Source organism: Silene latifolia, chromosome Y (assembly GCF_048544455.1).
Source record: "Silene latifolia isolate original U9 population chromosome Y, ASM4854445v1, whole genome shotgun sequence".
In the NCBI taxonomy this organism is placed as follows: Eukaryota; Viridiplantae; Streptophyta; class Magnoliopsida; order Caryophyllales; family Caryophyllaceae; genus Silene; species Silene latifolia.
Genome location: NC_133538.1, coordinates 106,122,237 through 106,133,129, shown reverse-complemented (window position 1 = coordinate 106,133,129; position 10,893 = coordinate 106,122,237). Strand labels below are relative to the sequence as shown.

Sequence of the window (10,893 nt, the reverse complement as noted above, 5' to 3'; positions counted from 1 at the left end):
CTCAAGTATTTTTTTTTTGTTTTGAATTTCCCAACATTTCACAGAATGAGAATAGGACTCTCGATTGTCTATTTTGTGTCGAGCTTATTTGTTGATAGAGATGTGTATCTAGCAATTTAAATGAGTGTATCTAGATTGTCATAGATATGTATCTAGCAAGTTAAAGACATGTATCTAGATTCTAGCAAGGTAAACGTATGTATATAGCTTGCCCAAAGATGTGTATCTAGCAAGGTAAAGAAGTATATCTAGCAAGTTAAAGGCTTGTATCTAGCCATTTAAAAGAGTGTATCTAGCAAGGTTAAACCATCTAGCAAGCTAGATACACTCTTTTAAGCTATTAGATACATATATTTAGCTTGTTAGATACATTTCTTAAATTACTAGATACACTCCTTTAAGTTACTAGATATATACATTTAATTTGCTAGATACATTAATTTAAATTACTAGATGCATACCTTTAGGGTGCTGGATACACTTTTTTAAATTACTAGATGCATACCTCTATCTTGGTAGATACACTTTTTTAAGCTATTAGATACATATATTTAGCTTGCTAGATACATTTCTATAAATTACTAGATACATACATTTAACTTCGTAGATACACTTTTTAAATTACTAGATACATACCTTTAGCTCGTTGAATACACTCTTTTAAATTACCACGTACTAGATACATATCTTTAACTTGCTAGATGCACTCCTTTAAGTTACTAGATAGATATTTTTAGCTAGCTAGACATACTCCTATAACTAGCTAAATGTATGTAACAACTTCAAGGAGTGTATCTAACTAGGTAGATGTAAGTACTTAATTCTACCGATTACATTTTATTTCACGCTAGGATTGAACATCACAACATTCCAATTTGCAGTACTAGTACCGGTAATTGTAGAATTATAATATCCAAATAGGATAGGCGTGTTGATTAGTCAATACACAAATTAGTACACTTAGAATTTGTGTATCTATAGAAATGTTTTTGTGTGTCTGCGTTAGCATTGTGCATATCCAGAAACCACCACGACTCGCTCTATCACCCAACAAAAACCCACCCCACCGGGGACAGTCGCCACCACCGTTCAAGCACTTGAATTACATTTCATCAACAATAAGAATTACTTCCTCCATTCAACTCCACTCTACCACTTTGCTTTTTCACGTTTGCCAACGCAGTTTTTACGCGCTAAATATCGTTAGCTACGTATTTGCAAAAATTATAAAAGTTAGATATTTTTAATGTACTCATAAAGATGAACCAAACAAGATCCCACATGAATATATTTTCACTTATGTATTGAGAGAAAAATGGAATTGAATGCCCATTATGGATAGTGTACAAAATAGAATATGGTAGAGTAGAGTTGAATGGAGGAAGTACAAAGCTATGCAGAACGCAATAAGTTTGTGAAATAATTATGCGCACTTCAACACTTAATTCTACGGTGATAATGACCATGGTCCCTGTCAGACTGACAGTGGATGCTTTTACGGCGACGTTCCCCGTCTGAGTCCTGATCACGCTCCACGGAGTATCTCTCTCTTGACCTCTCCCTCTCATGGTGACAATGATCAGAAAAATTTGCAGTAAGATCCCTGCCGAATATGAACCAAGTTAGCATCAACCCGAGTTTCTGACACAAATTCACATACTCAAAAACATGTTAAATATCATAAATGACCAGGCATATAATTTCACTCTAATTTACAAACTCGCGAAAACAGATTGACGCAAGTGATAATAAACACAAGATGAGCAACATAATACCCCTGGCTCGAAGGAGGATGAGAAGGAATCAATGGGGGATACCCGGAATTCTGCGGCAACCCACACACCAATAATCGCCACCCACTACCACTACCACCGCACAACCACCACCATCAGACCCAACACCTATAAGCCCGCCCTCACAGCCACCACATACAGCTATCACATAGGAGTGGTGTCGGTCGTGCGTGTGCTCACCGGTGTCGAGAGAAGCACAAGTTTAAGCAGATATGAATGAGTGAATGACCACCACCAGAGTACACGAAACCGCTACACAAACCACCACCTGACCTGAGTTAATCCTCCAATGTCGCCGGATCTGGGTGTCGCGTCGTCATAACCAACAAGTTGACGGAGATCCATAAAAGAGGGGAAATATGTAAAGGGGTTAAAGGTGTTATGATTGAGGTGGGAGATGGGACGGTCGTACGGAAACAGGGTCGCAGGTATGCTGATGTTGTCGACGACGTGGTTGTGAAGCCGCCGGCAATGAGGGTGGTGGAGGTTGTGATGTATGAAAGATGGGTTGTGGCCTTATGGGTTTATTTCATGTGTAATCTGGCCGGTGTCAGAGTTGTGTCGATGTCGGAATTTTGTCTCTGTCGCCGGCGTCGGAGAGTGGTGATTTGAGGGAGGTGGAAGGTGAGTAGTCGAAGGGTGGAAAGAGTTGAAAGATAATGGGGGGTGTGGAGTTTATGAGGGAGAGAGTGTTTTAACGTGGGTCTGTGTTTAGTTCGTAGGTTCGCATTGAACTTTAGGTTCGTACGAGATCCTATTTCTATATATATATATATATATATATATATAAAAGTGTGTAGGGGAGGGAGTTAACTCTCATAATATTGCGTTGCTTTGCTTGTTGGATGAACAGTCCAACTCTCCACCATGAATAGTTGCTTATATATATATATACTTCGTATAAGTGTGTAGGGGAGGGAGTTAACTCTCATAATATTGCGTTGCTTTGCTTGTTGGATGAACAGTCCAACTCTCCACCATGAATAGTTGCTTATTTTTTGTCGTTTTCTGTGTGTGTTGAGTTGTTTAGTTGGGCTGTGTGTTTGTTTTTCTGGGCCGCTCATCAAGTCCTTTACAGTTTCCTGCCCAAATATCTTTGTCTACATTTCCCAGTACAATTAGTCTTGTTATAAGCGGGTATGATATCCGTCATTATTATCAAATGCAATTTGGCCAAATCTGATGAAAATAGTGACATTTTTTGGCCCACCACCCCACTTGTTGTTTGTCCTATTAGGAAAATGATATTGTATTTGGCCCGTCTTTCATTATAGACGGATAGTGTCCGTCTATAATGAGAATTTGTGTTCCCAGTATGTCCCGTCTATCTTTCTCGTTCAAAGTTGTCGCTTTGCCCGTCTCTCTTTCTTGCTCAACTTTGTCAGTTTTCTGTCATTGTTGGCCAACTATTTCCCCTTTTTCGTTAACCAATCTGCTGCCATCACCTTTTCCCGTTTACCTTTACCAATCTCATTCCATGACCTTTTCCCGGTGACCTTTTGAGTAATTATTTTGTGACCTCTCTTTATCCGGTAACCAATCGGCGTCGCTTACCTTTTCACGGTGACCTTTTACTATCATCAATTTTGGCTACCTTTTCCCTGCACTTTCACCCCTGCACTTTCACTCTCACTACCTCAACTGAATTTGATGACCGCGACCACCTCAGAGACATCGGAATCAACTTCGGAAGACAGGGCATCAGCGACGTTGGTTTCAGGTTAACTCTCTTGCTTTTATTTTGCGAGTATCCATCGTCATCCATTTCGTTGATTTAACTTTGGTATGTGTTTAGGCTTTCGACTCTTGATCTGAAGATTTAGTTCCGCCAAAATCTACGAAAGTTCTGTAGTTGTCGCCGCCGAGATAATTCTCTCGATTTTTCCGCAGGGTTGATAGAGAAAGGCAATGCAGCTCTGAAAGGAGGTGACTACTGTGCAGCCTCTGTTCTCTTCAATCGTGCTCTTGATATTAGGTTAGGGTTATGAAATTGTGATCATGGGTTTAGGGTTTTAGATCAAATTGATTGACCACCCAATTTTAATTCTGTTGAATTTGTCTATTGAAACGATCAGAACTACGCATTTATCATTAATTGAGAGGTTTGGATCACAAATATCCCCTTATTTGTCAGAAAGAGGTGGAAAAATATGATCCGCAAAACATTATTGATTCCTGATATTTCACCGGTTTCATTTGGTTGTATACGATTTTTGAATACGCGATCAAATGGAATGGAGGCTTAGTTTGAGGAGGCGCAACGAGGCGATGAGGGGTCAAAGCGATGAGGCGCAAGGCGCAAGGCGAATGCGCACGCCTTTTGAACGCGAGGCGCATCTTTTTTTGTATGAGCCTCTAAACTAATTCTACCCACTAAGCATCACTAAAAACATAGATTCACATCATAAATATATTAAAGGGAAGAAAATTACGTTCTATATCACATATCATTCGTTAAATTAAGCGTTAAATACTTGTACCTAATTAACCATTGTATCCAAAACAGCACATAAGGCAAAAACATAAAGGCAAACTATAAGAGAGCAATTAAAATTACAAGCAGCGGCAGCAGTAGAGAAAGTCAGTAGAGGAATTAACAAGTATATAAGCAAGGAGAGAAGAAGAGGGGGAACTGAAATTATAAGAAAGAAAACATGAAAGGAAACAGATGCTTAAATGAGTCAAAGCAAGAGATTTAAAAAAAAAATTGAAGAAGAAGAAAAAGAGAAACTTGCAGTAGAAAATTGAAAGAAGTAAACGCTGATTAGGTTGTACTTCTAAAAAATTAGGGTTAAAAGAGTGTTATTTTGTAATAAAATAAAACTTTATTAAAAAGGAGTTAGGGTCATGTGCTTGACATGTGACTATTTATGAAACAAAGCTTGTCAGCGGCTCCAGTTAAGAAGGCGCGCCTTTTTGCGCCTAGGGCATCACCTTGAGGCGCTCGCCTTTTAGGGCCTTTTGAACACAGACTCGCCTAGTTGCTGTAATGCGCTAGCATCATCGCCTACCCTCGCCTCGCGCCTAGGCGCGCCTGAGGCGCGCTTTTTTAAACTAAGAATGGAGGAAGTATATGATTGTATACTGTATGCTTATTTTAGTTGATGGTTGATATGTGAGTTACAAATATCATGAACCATTTAAAATAATTGTTAGTAGTAATAAATTGGTTTTATAAATTTCTTGGATAAGGTTGTCTTATACAAGGATGTGTAATTTATTTATTGATGTATTGCAGATATGTAAGGAATGTTTCTATGCTGTGTTTGCAGAAGAGATTCATAACGTTATAGACTTATAGTGGAGAATCAGCTATTTAGGCCAGGGGAGCGTGATCCGGCTCGACCATCTCTATTGTACATGTTTGATATGTGTATTATCTCATCTCCTTTCTATTATCAATTATTTCCTCTTATATTCAATTTGCTTACTTCTTTTAATCATCGTTTGTCTTTTCTGATTAAATCTTATATGTGGGATTTGTTGAGGATGAAGAACATCAGGCTCAAGTTCGGCCTTCAATGTCGATTAGTTATTTATCTATTCGGTTTTTCTATCATACCTTCATATCCCCTTTGTATAATTAAGGTAAGGGATAACATTCCACTATAACCTTAACCTTCATATCCCCTTACCTTACTTTAACAATCTTCTGATTTTCACATCAATTTATCTACAATTTTTGAAGATAGCGGAGATTGAGCGAGTAAGGTTAGTTTCGTGGATTGTTTCGGAAACCAAGACTACTTCCACTGTATGTTATCTCTTTTGGTTTGATTTGCTTTGATGGTTTAATTAAGTTTTAGGTTTTCTTGGTGCCTGTTTTACGGGTAAATATACTGTTGTTAGCATGTTAGCCTTTTTTTGTCTTACTGATGATGCTAAAGTGGGGAGCACAGCTCAGGGACATGAGACGGCTTAGTAAAAAACCGCCTCCTAGAGGTGTTTCTTGACCTGCTGTTGCCAGGATTCCTGGCCAAGCGGTGTAATTGCAGTTTTCATTACCATGAGTTGTCGGTGTTGGAATTCAATTTCTTGAGCAGGTAACAAGCAACTCTTTTAGGAGTTAAATTGGTACCGAGGTTGAAAAAAATTGGTTCAGTTGAACCAGTTAGAGCTGAGCTTAGAGTCGACTGTGTCTATTTGCAATAGTTTTTCGGATTAATGATAAATATCACAATAGTTACTTTATTTTCTGTTTCCCGCACTTTGCATCATTTTCTGTTGCAGTCCTTTGGCTAAGGATGAATTGATCTCAGATCTCGCTTTGAACATAACTCGTGACCTGGTTTTGAAACCCGTTAACATCAATTTACCCTTGTGACTCCCTTTACACCCCCAAAAAGGCATAATTTAAGTTAGTGTTAGAATACTTGAATTCAGAACTTTACTTCCCAATAAAATTGTTGACATGTTAATGGTTTTTTTTAAAACTGTACGAGGGTGTCAAAAAGATGAAAATATTTTTGAACCTTCTTTACAGTGGTGTTGTGACTAAACTGGCCCTTTAACTACGGTTTTGGCATAACTTTGATATCAAACTATTCTTTAATTCTTCGTAGTACTCTGAACTTGCGTATTTTTATCTTTCTTCTAGGAAGAATCGAATTATGGTGACATTGTGTAGTCATCAGCTCTGTGGTCTGATTTAAGTAATATAAATAATGGAGGTGTTCTATCAGAAGCATCGCTTCAGGGGGAAATTTGATACTCAAGGCATGATATCAGGCAATAGCAAATCGGTGTTTCAGCTCAATGTACACATACCTGAGTCACTGGATGCTTTCATAAACCAATTTATCTCTTTCAAATCACTCCATGATTGTCCTTGCTTCTAATGTCGTAAGTAATCCTTCCAGATTTTCAATGTTTTTGATTTTGTTGTTGTTTTTGATTGAGTGATTTAATAGATTTTGGGTGGTGTATTCATTGTTGGGTATATAGGTTGGAAAGTTTGAAACTTTCGGGTTATTTCTACCTCCAAGTTTCTAATGGGTTGGTTTTACGGTTGCTTACAAGCTAGAATGTATTTGCCGATGATTGTTAGATTCAATGTTTCATCTTTTATCTGTAAAATTCATCACTGATTGCCAATGCTGGCCATGTTCAGTCCTCTTTTCAGTAGTTACGGTTAACCTTTGGGAAAATTTTAGGAAAATGGAGTATGATTATGAATATTTCTCACTGTGGACATCATTTAATCGCTGAAGTCGAATGGATGAATTAATTTTGGAATGCAGTGAGTAGATAGTATCACTCTGGTTAGGCTTAGACTGCCAATATCAATTGGAACCTTCCTTAAAACTTAATAGGCATTGTGCAAACCCCAAAAGTGATGTTACATGTCTGACAACTTCCCAATCGACATCAGGCTAAATTTGCCATTTAGGCAATGTAATTTTTCTTCTTATACCATGTTCTTTGATTTACAAATATGGCTGATAGTCTGCACAATACACAATGCAGTTTGCACTGACTTATCACAATTATGTGCTTTACAACCACGGCGAGGGTGAAGAAGGGCCAAGGAAATACAGATCACGAACATTTGTACCCACTGGACAGGAGATGGATGCAGTGAGAAGAAATAAGCACTTGCACGGAAACAAGCTCGATAATGTTCAACTCTCTAGCCAGTCATCCTCTTCCACAAGCACCCCCCATTAATCCTCTCGATGGACAAGAGTTAACGTCAGAAGATATGAAATCGTCTCTTCTTGTGGATACCTCAAATTCTCTTGCAGTCCCATATGATATGACTCTTGTTGACCTCGACCTTTCCAGTTTTCCGTCTAATGTTCCTGCTGCCAACGATGGGTCCAAAAGATGACGAGTCCCGAACTTACCTGACTGGTACCCAGGTATTGTTTCGTATTGTAAACACTTGTTTGGAGACAAACTGTTCCCACCATTGATGAAAATTCGAAAACAGTGTAAAAGTTCTTAAAGTCTGTCCTTTGTTCCAAGGTATGAGTTATGAGTCTATCCCTTCACTATTTGGTCGTGCCTAACCTCTGTATATATGTAATGGAGCTAATTTCCTGTCTTAGTACACTCGGTAGAATTCCCAACATTTCTAAGCATTCTTGTTCATTTTTTTATGATCTTTTTGGGTTGATATAAATATTGATATACTCTGTAATTTCTACAATCTCGAGTGGAACGAACATGAGATATTGCAGGGAATTACTTATAAAGTACAAGTATCCATTTTGAAATGTGAGTTCGTCTGAGTCTGTTATCCGGAGGTTCGTTGTCTTTGTTTTGTAGGATTGCAGACATTGCTTGACATGGAGAGTCATTAATTATTTTGTAAAACTCTTTTATGAAGGAGTCACGACCTTATAATACCTTTTACACCTCATTTATTCATAGCAATATATAAGCGATACAAGCATTACAAGGCGACTGTACAACGGGCTTATGTGATAATTTGCGTTATTTTATGTATCTTATATGACGTTTTTTCTGAAGACAGACATGACCGTCTCAACGGTGCAAATAGCACACCACCTGTATAGTTAGGCATTATGCTTTTGTTCCATCTATCCTACTTCACATGTTTTAATTTTAAGACGGATATGCCCGTCTTAAACATGAATTTGTGTCTTATATGAGTCATGTTTTGTGGATTAAGTTTCATTGACTTTAAGCTTCTTGACACTTTTGACTTGTATTTCCAAACAATAGTTCCAGGTGGCTGGCGGGATTAGATAGGTCACAAGTGTAATGTAGTAGCTAACTAGCTATTTTAGCGTGCGTCGTAGAAACTATTTTACAGATCTGATAAGACTATGGTAAAATTTCTGTAGTGCTTTTGTGATCACATATTGGTGTCGAATGTGATAACTTGGATGTACTTTTGAGTGCCAAGTTTGTTGCAGTTAGCGTGATGAATGTTTATTCCTTGTTGCTCGGACTAAATTAACTGTACATCTAATTATGTGCAAGATGCAGTATTAGAATTTTGGTGCTTTATACTGGCTGTTTATTGTGTTCTTACCACTGAATTTTCAGGGTTGCCCATTATGGAGAACTTGCACCTGAATGTGTGAATTCATATTACATGGTGTGGCCCAGTATGGAACCACAATTGTTTGATGACCTATTTGCTGTATTTCAGAATGCTCTATTGGAAAAGGAAGGATCAATGATTGTCATTTAGTTAATATTAATAATTACCGATCAGTCTCCTTTCATGTTGTTTTAAATTGGAAACTTTGGTGATTTCTTTCATTTACCTGAACAGCGTACTCTATGCGAACCATCTCTCAGGGATCATACCGGCGGAGCTTGGGCATCTGACCCTCCTTGAGGTCCTGGACTTGAGAGACAATAATTTGGCCGGAATAATAGCAGGGGAGAGTATGGTGACGGAGAGGGCACAATGGAGGGAAAGAATACATGTTGATTTCTAGTGTTTTTATTTAATTTAAAAAATAAATTATTTGCCCTTCTCTCTTTTATTATTTTTTTTACCGACCACTTTCCTATATATTTTTCACTTGGTTTACTTTTAAGGCATTTCGGATCCTTAATTCTATTTCGGTTTTCAAAATCGTTTTAACCTTTTCTCTCAATTTAAATTTTAAGTTTTTATAAAAGAAATCCGAAATTCGATTTTAAAACCTGTAAGTTTACCTCATTTTCCCTTCTCTTTTCGCTTTTTGAGGTATGCGTTCACCTATGAATGGTTATAAAGGACGATTCATGTCAGCCGACCCCAAATCATTAAGGCTTTGATGTTGTTGTTGTTGAGTCTATAAAGTGATTAGAATCCGTTTATTGCTACAGACTGCTAAGCAATAACAAGGTCACATGAGTCCTTCCTAGTATGCATGAAAAGTTTATTTTCTTCAAGTAAGTGCCCGTTTGTGTGCCTAAATGTATGTTGAAACAGATGCCGAGACCTGTAGCTAGCACCCGTCAGAGTAAGAGGGGAAGGGCTTCCGAGCCCGAGGTTGGTGAGGGGAGTCAGGGACCCACTGTTCCACCCGTGCCCGAGTACCCTACCGTTATCTTTGCTGACTTTAAGCAAAGAGATGCCTTTGTCTAGTTACAGAAACGCCGCATGAAACCAACCCATTGTATCGACACTACCATCTTAGAGGACCTTAAGGTAGAGACGGATGTGAGGTATATATTTGAGACCTTGGGTTTGACTGGTTTGTATCGCCTTAGGAAGCATTCCTACTCTTTCTTGACGTTGGAGTTCATGAGCTCTTTCATCTATGACGCGACAGCTAAGACCGTACAGTTTTGTTTCATGAACACTAGTTTCCTCTTGACCATGGACATGTTTGCTACCCATCTTGGCCTTGCCCGACCGGAGAAGGAATCCCTTAGGGATATCCCGACTGAGTGTGGAGCTAGTAGTTATATGCCTTGTTTGACCGGCAAGAGCGCCCCCACCTCGAGTAGCATGTTGATAAATGACGTCCAACATATCACTTTGAAGATCTTTCTTCGTGCCTTGACTTGTCTGAACTATAACCGGAAGGATGTGAGTAAGTTGAACTCACATGAGGTGATGTTGCTAGTTGCCTACCTTAACCCCACCCGAGGCCCGAGAGTTTCTTACAGTACCCCGACCATAGTCTGTGCTAGCCTAACTTTGATGGCCACCTCTGGGACCCGATACTTGAGTTGTGGTGTCATTGCCACACGGTTAGCTGAGCGGTTGACCACCTTTGAGGCCTCCTCGACCCTTACACCTATGGCTCCATCTGTGCCTACCTTGGACCGAGACTACTTCCTCGATTAGAAATGGTTGAGAACTTTGGAGGGTGGTGGGTTGGTTGGAGAGTATGGGGTATGAGCTGGATGAGGATACCTGACCCCGAGCACCTCCCTGTGACTAAGCCCTTAACAGCAGCGGTAGTGGCATCAGACTCCGATGATGATGAGGAGGCTCCTACTCGGCAGTATTACCTCATTGATGATACCATTTTGGAGGTGATGCAAGAGCCGACTAAAGGGGAACAAGCTAGACCTGAGGATTGGCAACCTAGAGTGGGGAGGGGTCCGAGACGGGTGAGGGGGAAAGTCGCTAAGATCCAACCAGAGCAGCACGTGCCCCCACAACATCAGGTTCCCAGCT

General features: G+C 39.3%; 1 long non-coding RNA gene across 10 annotated transcripts; it reads left to right on the top strand.

Annotated features, from left to right (window-relative positions):
* The first annotated feature begins 3,126 nt into the window (after positions 1–3,126).
* Positions 3,127–9,011, top strand: LOC141627086 (uncharacterized). 10 transcript variants are annotated; one of them, XR_012536642.1, is made up of 7 exons: positions 3,127–3,513; positions 3,589–3,768; positions 5,032–5,381; positions 5,482–5,836; positions 6,391–6,635; positions 7,260–7,654; positions 8,811–9,011. It is a non-coding gene; the product is annotated as an uncharacterized LOC141627086 (long non-coding RNA). The 10 variants fall into 10 exon arrangements; XR_012536643.1 differs by lacking the exon at positions 8,811–9,011 and having other exon boundaries at positions 5,032–5,166; positions 5,289–5,381; positions 7,260–8,003; XR_012536647.1 differs by lacking the exon at positions 8,811–9,011 and having other exon boundaries at positions 5,482–5,547; positions 5,693–5,836; positions 7,260–8,003.
* The last annotated feature ends 1,882 nt before the right edge of the window (positions 9,012–10,893 follow it).